The sequence below is a fragment of the Castor canadensis genome, chromosome 1 (genome assembly GCF_047511655.1).
Source record: "Castor canadensis chromosome 1, mCasCan1.hap1v2, whole genome shotgun sequence".
NCBI lineage: Eukaryota > Metazoa > Chordata > Mammalia > Rodentia > Castoridae > Castor > Castor canadensis.
The window spans coordinates 117,454,470-117,465,968 of NC_133386.1; the positions used below are offsets into that span (position 1 = coordinate 117,454,470).

An 11,499-nucleotide genomic window follows, 5' to 3' on the forward strand; every position below is an offset into this window, starting at 1 on the left:
CTTATCTCATGTGAAGAAATAGGAAACACAGTCCCTCTGGGCAGAGGAGGGCAGAGTGACCAGCTGGTGGCACTGACGTGCACATCCTTCCGTGTGGGGCTTCAACGTGAAGGGGCAAGCCAGCAAATCCAGGGGCTCCCTTCATGGAATGATGATGCACAAGACTCTGGTGACATTACAATCACATGGGTCTGAAGCTCCAGGAGACAGAGGTGCCACAGACAGCCTGGACTGGGAGGTGAAGGTACAGAAGGACAGTTGACACACAATGTAGGTGGTAGGGGTAGGTTCTGTGGGGGCCCTGACTCTGATTGGCATGGAGCCCTTGGGCCCAGGTGCCAGCTTGCTGGTCCTTCTTCAGTCACTATGTCAGGCATGGGTGAGCTCCTGAGAGCTACAGGCTGCTTCAGCTGGCATGGTCCCTGGCTTCTTCTACCCTGTACCCTGGTGGCTGCTGTCCACTCACTGCACTTGTCAGGGAGATCTGAAGCTCCCTGAGGTTATTCTTCAGTTTGCTAGCCTCTCAGAAGACAAACTTGTTCCTCATTTGCTGGATAGAATCCATGCAGCTCACGCAGAATGTGTGGAGGTTTTTGCTGATCTATAGCACAGCACTGTGGCTGGCCATCTATTCAGAGTTCCTGAAGATGCAAGGCACAGGGCCTCGGTGCTCTCCAGAACCACAGCCTTGGTGGTGGTGATGGTACCACTAGTGATCTGCACTGAGGACTAGAGGGTCTTCCGAAGGAAGGGACGAAAGCAGCTGAAGATGGCTGGTCCCCTGACAGGGCTGAAGAGGCTGCTGGCAGCATGCAGGGGTGGAGGCTATGCTGAGGCTCCTTGGTGGATTTGGTGCTGACAGGAGCACAGGCTCTTTGAAGCTCTCTCCTAGCTGCTTGGGTTTGGCGGCATTACTGTTCCTTCTGTGTATGGCTAGACTTGTGGATTTTGTTTTTGTGCTGGCACCTACTTTCTGACTCAGGCTCTGCCTGGGCTTCCTGGCTCTCCTTGCAGAGGCTGGCAGGGATTGGGGGGTGGGATTGAGTTTAGACAGCCTCCCTGTGACTCTCCTCAGTGACATGGAGCAGTGCTTGTGCCTCCTAACTTGGGGTTCCTCTGTGGAGGCCTTGCTAATGATACAAAATGATTTGTGATGCAACCGGGTTAAGTTTGTCAGGTTCTTACCCACTGTCAGTTGAAGAATGACAAGCATGGGCAACAGGTGAGTAGCAAGCAAGAAAAAGTTCACTAAAGTACAGAAAGATGAACCACCTGGGTGGGGTCAGAAAGTTTACAACATCTACAGGTTTTTGTTTGGTTCTTAGGGTAGGGTTTACAAGCCCCTGAAACAGCTTTCTGACAGGTTTTGCTACAAGCTCTTGACTCATTTTTTTTTAACTCTCTCATCCTCCTTCCCTGAGGTTGTTTGTCAAACTTTAACTGCTCTTATACCCCTTTCATACCTGGGCCCACATTCTAACGACACTTAGTGGGTGTGCTGTCTGGACCCACATTCTGCTGTGTCTGCTTTCCTGCCTTACATCTGTTTTCTGATGACTTTAGCCAGCTCCTAAAGTCCTGCTCCTTTCTATCGCCCAGCCCTGAGTGCCTAAGGTCAAGCAAGCACCTAACGCTAGGGTTCCCAGGCATACCTGCCCTAATACTGTGGGGTGCTGGCTCATCTGTAGTAGGGGTCCCCAAGAAACTCCCATTCCCAGCTTCTTCCTTGTGAGGGAGGTCAGAAGGGGCTGTTGTGACTTGGCAACTTAGGAGTTTGGGAGTCAAAACTAGTGGGGCTGGAGTCCAGCCTGGACTCTATTTCATCCTTGCAGGCCTCATAGGCAGCCTTCCCATTCTTCTTCTCCAGACTGAGTGGGGTGCCTCTAGCCACATGGTCAGACCTGGTTCACTAGCCCACCTCTGAGGCAGAGCCGGCTTCTCACTTTTGTGCCCTCCAAATGTGGGTGAGTTAAACTATCTCCCAGTGGATTGCAGATCCTGAGGCAGTGTGACTGACCTCTACTCCATGTCCTTGGTCTCATGGGGAATGGAGGAGGCAGAGCAGAACCTCAGAAAGTGCTTGCTCGAGCTGCTACCACTCTCCTCTTCACCAGCTGCCAACCAGCTACTGGTCAGCATGTTCACCTTTTTTCACTGGTAGGGAGAACTGAAGCTGAGTGCCCTGACTCCCAGAAGGCTCCACTGGGGACATCAGTTACTGGACTTTGGGAACTTGGTGGACTCAGCTGTGTCTTCAGGGGTGACAGTTAGCACCTCATTGCTCATTTCTCGGCCATCTTCCTCACCAGGCCCCTGTACTCTGACTGGCCATCCATCTCCTAGAAGGAGCTGCTGTGTTCGGGAGGGTTTGGGTCCATTTTCTTTTTGATCAAGGCACTAAACAGGTTGGTCTTCCTGTCTTTGGGCATAAGGTGCCCATCTTCACTGAAGCTGCCATCTGGGGGACCATGATTTTTTTGAGAGAGCAGTGGAGACACAGTGGGTTTGTGGGCCAGGAGCTTGTGCTCTCCTTGACCCTTGCGGTGGGGTGTCTCAGGCACTTCAGTGGTGTCTTTGTGCTCAGCAGCTCTCCTGGAGGTGTTGGTGTTGGTGGGCAGCTCTGGGGCCTCCAGCAAGGTGCTGGCAGCCTCTCTTACACCTTATTTTCCCAGCTTCTTTTCCACTTCATCTGAGATACTGGATTCCTGGAACACTGTTTCAAAGGCTTGGTGGATTTAGGCCAAGGAGGGCAAGTCAGATTCCCACTGCTGACATGCTCACATGAGTTTGTGGACCTTCTCTGGGCAGCCTTCTGGGTGCTCCATGTTGTAGTCTTTCTCTAGCAGAAAGACTAGAGAAAGACTAGGTATATAAGTCTTTCTCATATACCTGGGGTAGGTCAATTCCTGGGTAAGGTGACATGTTATATGTAGCAGTTTCCCAAAGCAATACTTTGAATGTCCAGACACTGGACTTGATAGAGGACTTGTAGGCCAGGCTTTTGAATGGGGTACATTTCATAGGCAACATGGCTCCCGCATGGGCCGCATGGGTGTCTCCTGTCATTAACCTGCTCAGGCAAAACTCAGCCACCCTCACCAAGTGGTCTTCCTCTGCGAAACAATTTTGGGTAGCAAGATTCCTGTGGATGAAGTTTTCCTCCCAGGGACTCCATGGCTGAACTGATCCAAGTGGCCACGTTCAGCAGCATCACCATGCTCACCTCCTGCCATTTACATTCTCTCAGGTTCCCATAGGTCATCGATTCAATGGTTATATAGAATGGGGGCTCCCAGGTGCAGACACCAAGTAACTGCACCAAATTTGGGGGCTTGATCACTTACATTACTGCAGCTGCCTTCAAAAACTCCTCTACTTCCATGATGTCTTCCTGCAAGGTCTTCAGGGCCACCGTCAGACTACACTTCTTCCACACACCGTTGTACATCTCCCTGTAATGGCCTCCACTCAGTTTGTGCTTCGTAGTGATGCCTGTGGGCTCCAGCTCCAGCTTGTCACAGTTGGGGGACACGCTGTAGCCAGTGAGCTTGTTGCTCTGGGGGCTGACTAGTACAAAGTGGTGATGAGTCTGTCTGCCATAGAGAACCGATGAGGGACCAACTCACCCAGAGTGCTGAAGCTGCCTTCTGAAGAGACACTGACCTTGCCATCAGAAGTCATGTTGACTCACACCCTCCCTTTATAGTCTCAGCTATATGGACTACACACTTTCCCGCACCAAGAAATTGTTGTGGATCTCACTGCTCAGCAGATACTTAGCATCGTTTTAGGACACAGGCTGTGGTACCAGGAGTGCTTCTCCAGAATATTGGTGAGTGTAATGTAGTTGCTTCAGACCCATCCTCGACCATTTTTGGTTTGGGCTTCACACCATTCCCCACTGCAATTGTGGCCTAAGACCTGGAACTTTTCACCTTTACTTATGCTTAGAGTATTAGCTTCACTGGCCCCAAAATCATACAGTACAACGAAAAGGTTAAGGTCATTTTCAATGGACCCAGCAAGAAGGTTTTCCTTGGAATTCTAAAGAGTGACTTCTCTCAAACCTTGTGACTCAAAGTCAGATGCTATTGGCCTCTGTAGGGCTTTGTGTTTCACAAAGACATTGCAGTGTGGACCCCCTCCCAGCATGCCACCATGCCTGGATCATTCCTTCTTCCCTGCTTCTTTGATAAAGTGTGGGGCAGGCAAACTTAGCCTTCTTTGGACCCCAAGACCTTTTCCAGAGTGCTACCTCATAAAGCAATGATAGGCACCCCTTCCCAGAAGAGAGCTCAAGGTCTTCCAGAATGGGTTTAGAAGGAAACTGTATATATGCATAATTTCACATTCACCAAATCTGCTCAGGTTAGTAATTGAGGGCAGTCACAGGTGGATATCTTCCATGACTAAAGGAAGCAGAGTTTTAGGTTGACACGTGTAAACAGGACTTCCCATTATTTTTGCATTTTCTCAATTTGAAGGACTGTAACTAAACGTTACCCAAAAGTTTCTTAGCTTCAAGTATATTTATGGACTGAGTGACAATTTCTTCTAAAAAATAAAATCAAATGTTCACATGGGGTGCTGAAAAGTGCCAGCAACACTAAGGTCATTTCAATTTTCATGCATGAAGGAACCTGGGTCATCTCTGTATACTTCTAAAACTTTCCCTGTGGAAGTCACCAACACCCTGTCTTAGTTGCTCCATCTTCAGACAAATTTCCTGCTGCTTTCCCTTTCCTACACTGCTGTCTGGAAAAGGTAGGAAACATGCATCTATTTCTTGGTCTTCCCCAAGAATGGCAGCTTTAATTTATCAAATGGCTTTTAATAACATTATTCATGAAGTTGACATCTTAATTTTTCCTATGATTCATTGATGTGCGGAGTAATATCAATAGATTTTTTGAGATGGAACAATTCCACTATTCATAAAGTAAATACCACTTACTCATGGTTTCTTTATGAATAAGAAATATCAAATATTTAAAATAGTAATATCTTTACCATTTATTTACTCTTGATTATTTGTTAATATTTCTGCATAGAATTTGATTGCAGATTTGTTTTAGAACATTATTTTGCTTTTAAATGTATACTAGATACCCAATAAAATAATTCAGACTGTTTATTTTGTATGTTTTGAAACATTTAAAAGGCAATAGGTTTTCTTTAAATGTTCAGTAAAATTCTATGTTCACTCGTCAAAGACTAGTATTTCTGTGGGGAAGTTAATTTCTTTAATTATTCTAGCAATTTGTATGGATTTCCAGGTTTTCTGGAGATGGTTTTGATAAATTTTCTTTTTCAAGTAATCTATCAGTTTTAACATAGATTTTCAAGTTAGTCACACTCAATGACACAGTCATTCTTTATGTTATTATTGTCAGAATAAATAATTTTCCAAAAAAATTGCAATGATTAAGTATATTATATATGACACTATGTAAAATATTTTAAATATCATAGTAACCTAGTATTCAATGAAACTCCATGCTAACCAAGACTAAGACTTAAAACATTGAAACATTTAAGTTATTCCTATTGGACATATTCAAGCATTTCTCTTGGTTTGAATTATTAGGGGTTGAGGTACTGTGTTATAAGTTGCACATATCTTCATATTTACTAGGCATAGATGGACAAACTGTACACTAAAATATACAATAATTAATTTTCCCACCATGAATGTATGAGAGCTCTCACAACAGATGCTCCCAAACTTACAATGTGCTTATAAATATTAAGTGTCCAGAAAATACACACTGCTACAATGCATGAGGCAGCACACCTAGAATATCTTGCACTTGCTGTGGAAGTGGAGTTACCACGCTTGCAGCTTGTGCCTCATTGTGAAACAGCCGAAGGAGCAAAGGAGAGATATTGAAACCAGACAGGAAGTAGTAACCAGATTAAAGTGTGATGAAGTAAGTGGCAGGTATTTGCAATGTGCATGTAAACATATGCACTTATTTATTCCTATGTAGTTAAGTTTGATGGGCAAAGTTTATGCACTCAGGTATCACTTCTCACTTTTGAAAATGAACATAAGCAAACATAAATTTACCTTACATGTAAATTGTCCTCTGATACATTAATTGTATTATAAAAATAACATTTCAAACCAAGTATTATAACAAAATTGATTCTATTGAGTTTTTCAAGCTATGACCATATATATCACTCAATTTATTTAGGAATTGTTTATTAGATCTGAATAAAGCTTATTTGTTTAGTTTTCTCCCTAAAAAATTTTGTATAACAATTTCTAGATTCATTCATGTTTATTTCCTACTTCATGCTTTATAAAATACATAAATCATATTTACATTATATCTTAAATATTCTCTTATTTTTTGTCACTGGTCTGTAGAGATAATTAGTTTATGAATGTTGGTTTTTAAACTCCATCACCCAGGGCAGGGGATGTAGCTCAGTGGTGGAGCACTTACCTAGCACTTCTATCCCCACCACAAGGAAGCAACAGGGAAGCCCATTAGCCTACAAAACTCTCCTATTGATGCTAAGGGACTATGACAATTCTTTTTCATTGAGTATACAAAATTATATAACTTGAAAATAATGACCTTTATGCCCATTTGAATTTCCTTACTGCATGAATTATGAATTCTAGAACAATTTTCAAAAATATTGATAATGAACATTCTTGTAATACATCTTATCATACATAGAAGATTTTAAAATTTGTTCAATGAATGTTATGCCTGGAATAGATTTCTTAAAGATAACCTTAATCAGAGTAAACATGGTTTTTCTCTTCATAGTTTGCTAAGGTTTTTAAGAGTTTCATGCTTTGCTCATTTATTAGAATGAACAATTTTCCTGTCCCCGGTAAATTGTAACTACAATCCACACCTTCCAGTATTAAAGAGATAAGAGCTTAGAATTTTTCTTTTTTTTTTTGCCTTTGGCAGTACTGGTGTTTGAACTCAAGGGCTCATGCTTGCTGAGCAAGTGCTCTGCCACTTGAGCCACACCTCTAGCCTTTTTGCTTTAGCATGTTTTTCAGATAGGGTCTTATGCTTGCACCAGGAGGCCTCAGGCTGTAACTCTCCCATCTCCACTTACTCAGTAGCTAGAACCACAGCCATAACACACCAAACCTGACTTGGTTTTTGAGACAGTCTTGCTAACATTTTGCTTGGATTGGCTTTGAACTACTTCCTGTGCAGCTAGGATTACAGGAATGTAACATCCTATCCAGCAAGAATTTTCAAATGATGAAAGACAATAACATAAAGATTCATGAATTACAGTATATTAAACAAAAATATTAACAGATGAGACAAATCCATGCCTAGAATGGACTGCACAAGACCAAGAACAAGATCTTAATACAGGAACCTTCCCACCCTTTATGTCAAGGCAGTTCTCTCTGCTATCTCTGTTTCAGCCTTTCCTAAGGATGTGTTTTCTTTTACTGCCTCAGTTTATAAGGAAAGAGTTTCTTATTAAATTCCTCATTTGAGTATGCCAGACTTTGCCTTAGCAAACTCCCAAGGCTTTTAAATCTAAACGTCATGGTTAACAGGTATGAAAATCATCCTCATAAAATGTAGCTTCAGTGACTTGTTTTCCTCTATAAATTATGGCTTTAATTACAATTTGCCTGATACTTCCTCCAGTAATCTAAGAAGATATAAAAAATGTTGCAAATAAAATACTATTTCAAAGTCATTTCATCCCGTGTTTCTTCAGTTTATTTTTGCTTTCACCTCTTTTTAATGGGTCAGGCAGGCTGCTGATTCATTTACTTATTGTTCCTTTTCTGGTCCATCTTTATTTTTAATTGTTAAGTAAAATTGCATCTATCTACACGTAAAACATGATCTTTTGATGTATGCATACATTGTGATTAAATCTAATTAATCTAATTGTAATTAAATCTAATTAATTATACCCCTTACATACTTATTCGTGTGTGTGTGGTATGAACATTTATATCTACAATTTTCAAGAACACGGTGCAGTGTCACTAACAATAGTCACCTTGTTATACAACAGGACTCCTCAACTTTTCTAAAGATTAACTGCAACAGTATACTCATTGACTTGCTGTCACCTCTCCATTTCTGGCTTCTGCCAACTACTATTCTACTCTCTGCTTTTATGAGTAAAACTTTTCTAGATTACACAGGTAAGTGAGACTATATAGTATTTGATTTCTGTGGCTGGACTATTTCACTTAACAAAATGTCCTTTAGTTCATCTCTGCTGTGCATGACATGATTTCCTTGTTTATAAGGCTGAATTGTGATGAATGTATGTGCATCTATTCATGATTCCATATCTTGGTTGTTTTGTGAATAATACTACAATGAATACAGGAGTACAAATCTCACTTATATACTGATTTTACTTCCTTTGGATATGAACTTCAAGTGGAGTTGCTGGGTAATATGGCAGTTCTACTTTTTTAGTTCATAAGGATTGCACCAGTTTACATTCCAACCAACACTGTACAAGAGTTCCGCATTTTTAAATATTTGTTAGCTCTTGTTAACCTTGTTAGCCTTTGTTCTTTTTGGTAGTATCCACTCTAACATGTGTGCAGTGGTATGTCATTACAGTTTTCATTTTCACTTCACTAATGACTAGTGAGATGGAACATTTTAAAATATGCCTATTGAGCATTTTGTCTTCTTTTGACATACAATTTGCTCATTATTTAATTGGGTTATTTGTTTTCTTGATATTGAGTTGTTGTGTTAGAGTTCCTTAATACCTTGGATATTAACCCTGTACCCGATGTATACTTGCATATATTTTCTTCCATTAGCTGGGTTGTATATTTGTCTTTTAGTTTGTTGTATTTCCATTTGTTTATTTTTGCTTCTGTTGCCTGTGTTTTATACAAGCAACTATTCAAATAATGGTCACAAAGACCAATGTACAAAGATTTTTCCTTCTAGTGGTTTTATAGTTTTAGATATTGCATTTAATTAGATAATTCATTTTGACTTGATTTTGTGCATGGCATGATATAAGTGTCCAATTTAATTCTTTTGCTCCTGGGTATTCATTTTCCCAGCATCATTTATTGAAGAGACCATCTGTTCCCCATTGTATGGTTTGAGCAACTTGTTGAAGACCTGCTCCCCTGCACATTCAGTTACTGGTCTCTGTTCTGTGCCATTGGTCCATGTGTCATGTTCAGTCAGCACCACGCTGATCTGATTATGCTAGCTTTGTGGCATACATGGAGTTCATGTAATGTGGTACCTTCAGCTTTGTTCTTTTCTGTCAATATTTCTTTGATAGTTTGGGGTGTTTTGGTCTTCATGAGAATTTTAGGATTATTTTTTCAGTTCTTGTACAAAACTTTCATTGTAATTGTGATAGTGATTGTTTTAAATCTATAGATTGCTTTGGGTTATATAAGTATTTTTACAATATTACTTCTTCCATCTATGACCTAGATATAATTTCACTTTTGTGCCTTTTTAACTCTTTTCATCAAAGTTTTATAGTTTTACAGAGCATTTACCTCCTTGATTAAATTTATTTCTCAGTATTACTGTTGTAGGTATTAAAAATAGGATTGTTTTCTTGATTTCTGTGTTAGATAGCTCCTCTTTGCCAAGTATATTTAAAATACTACTCATTAATACATGTTGGAAAGATCTTTAATATTTTATCTCTGCATCATCTTCACAAACATCATCATTCACTTTGATTTTATCCTTGGTGCATTCAAATTCATATTTTTGCAGTTTTTTTTAAATTGTCAAGATAGGAATTTAATGAAATATGAAAAGTGCATTCTTTAAATTAGAATTTTAAATATGACAATTTTCTCCTTGTTGAAGAGAACTAATATCTGAAATTATAATTATAATATTTGAAATTTTATTCTTTTTAAATAAGGAAAAAAATGTAAGATCTTTGTGCCTTGGTAAAAGGATATTTTCAGACAAAGGAAAACAACAACAAGAACAACAGTTTACACCTGAGCTGCAACTCCAGTGCTTGGAGTCTAAATTACAGAGGCAGCCTGAGGTGAAATCTCAGAAAGCCCCTGCTTTGTCTGCAGCATAGGGCTGATGAAATCTAAATCATCTTAAGATGGTGGAAACAAATAAAAAAAATTTAGAGAAGTTAAAAAAAATAAAAACACAACTTTTAAGTGGAAGAAGACTGCCTCTAGGGATCTACTTGAATCTATTGAAACCTAAATCTATGATCTGTTTATGAAATATGGGCTTGTCTCTTTTTTTTAGTAGTTATTAGTCAGCCACTGGAGGACATATTTGTGTGTACTGGCTTTAAGCAGGTTGACTGTGAGTTCATTTTATTGTTACTATTATATGTGTTATGTAGTAGAGGAAAAGGAGAATGTTTAATTGAGGACAAAGTCCTACATTGTTACAGAAGTATGTCGCTTGCAAGATTGAAAAACATGTTGGGCCTTATTTACAAACACAATATAGTGTAGGATATCACTCTAATTAGAGAGTCACGTAGTATTGATCACAACATAATTAAAATAAATATCCAGTTAGGCCAAACAATGAAAAATACTTTGTGAATATTGGTAAGGATTACCCAGAAATCCAAAGAGATCAACAGACATTATTATGTATGAACAATCTATCTGACATTTCGTGTGTGTTAAATTTTAATTGACACTCCTACAACAGTAAGACATCATTTGACCTGGCTTTCCTGAGACTACCAGAGATTTTCCAACATAAATAATAATGGTAAGTAAAGGACTGCTAAAGTTCAAAGTATAGGCTCTCTCTAGAGTTAAAAAATATTGAAGAGCATGACATCCTGAAAGGGGTCAGATAAGGAATTAAATTAGATCCTAAACCCAATTTTGTCTTACCAGGTGCTGCTGGGCCATTGATCTTACCTCACAGAACTTCAGTTTCGTAATACATAAAATTAGGAACAGATCAGTTCAGATATTCAATATCATTTTACCTGCACTAGCTTATTTGTCTATTTGTGTGATTGTCTCTCTTTTGTCATTGTGAAAGGTAAGGCTTAGAAAGTTCATGTGACCAGGGCAGCATGCAAGTATCAGGGTTCGGTTTCCAACCTGGCTACTTAAGACACAGAGCCACTTTGTTTCCATTTCCTCATAGTTGTGTCCAAGGGTGCAGGTTTTTTTTGCTCGGTGCAAGGCTCACGTGGCTGCTGAAGGCGGCTGTAGCTGGTACAGCTGGAATCATTGACTGCAACCTAGTGCTATTGATGGAAAAACAGGCATTTGTCAGAATTCCCTGGACACTGTCCTCATCTAGCTACTGAAGTCCCTGTAAATCAACAAGAACAAATAAGATTATTTTTAAAAATGTACACTCTCCCTGGAAAAATGAAAAACAAAATGTTAATTGAAGGAATGGAGTGGGAATAAAAGTAGGCTTACACAAAGAGTAGTTACAAGAGGAATGCCTGGCTTTTATTCTCAGGGAAAATCAGGCAGAAGTATATAGGGCTTGAGATTTTTAATGAAAAGCTATGGTC

General features: G+C 39.9%; 1 pseudogene; it reads right to left on the reverse strand.

Moving 5' to 3' along the window:
• Window positions 1-406: 406 nt before the first annotated feature.
• LOC109677646 (tyrosine-protein kinase ABL1-like) lies at window positions 407-11,204 on the reverse strand (annotated as a pseudogene).
• Window positions 11,205-11,499: the final 295 nt, after the last annotated feature.